Source organism: Bison bison, unplaced genomic scaffold, assembly GCF_000754665.1.
Source record: "Bison bison bison isolate TAMUID 2011002044 unplaced genomic scaffold, Bison_UMD1.0 scf7180017864334, whole genome shotgun sequence".
Classification (NCBI taxonomy): domain Eukaryota; kingdom Metazoa; phylum Chordata; class Mammalia; order Artiodactyla; family Bovidae; genus Bison; species Bison bison.
This window is the reverse complement of record NW_011494906.1, coordinates 1,857,170-1,857,395: the sequence shown is the minus strand read 5'-3', so window position 1 is coordinate 1,857,395 and position 226 is coordinate 1,857,170.

The following is a 226-nucleotide window of genomic DNA, read 5'->3' as shown; positions in this document are numbered from 1 at the left end:
CCCCCCGCCCCGCGCCTGGTCCAGAGAGGATGGGACGGAGTAAATATCCCCCAGACTCCGGCGGAACACGCTTTTTCCCTCTCTAATAAGGCTGCATAGACGGGCATGCGGCCCAAGGGATGGATTAACCTGTTTCCCGGGTCCAGTAAAAGATCCCTTAGTCTGAGAAGGGGAAAACGAGGCTTTCAAAAGTCTGGGGTACAGGTCTCAGTCTGTGAGGGGACAG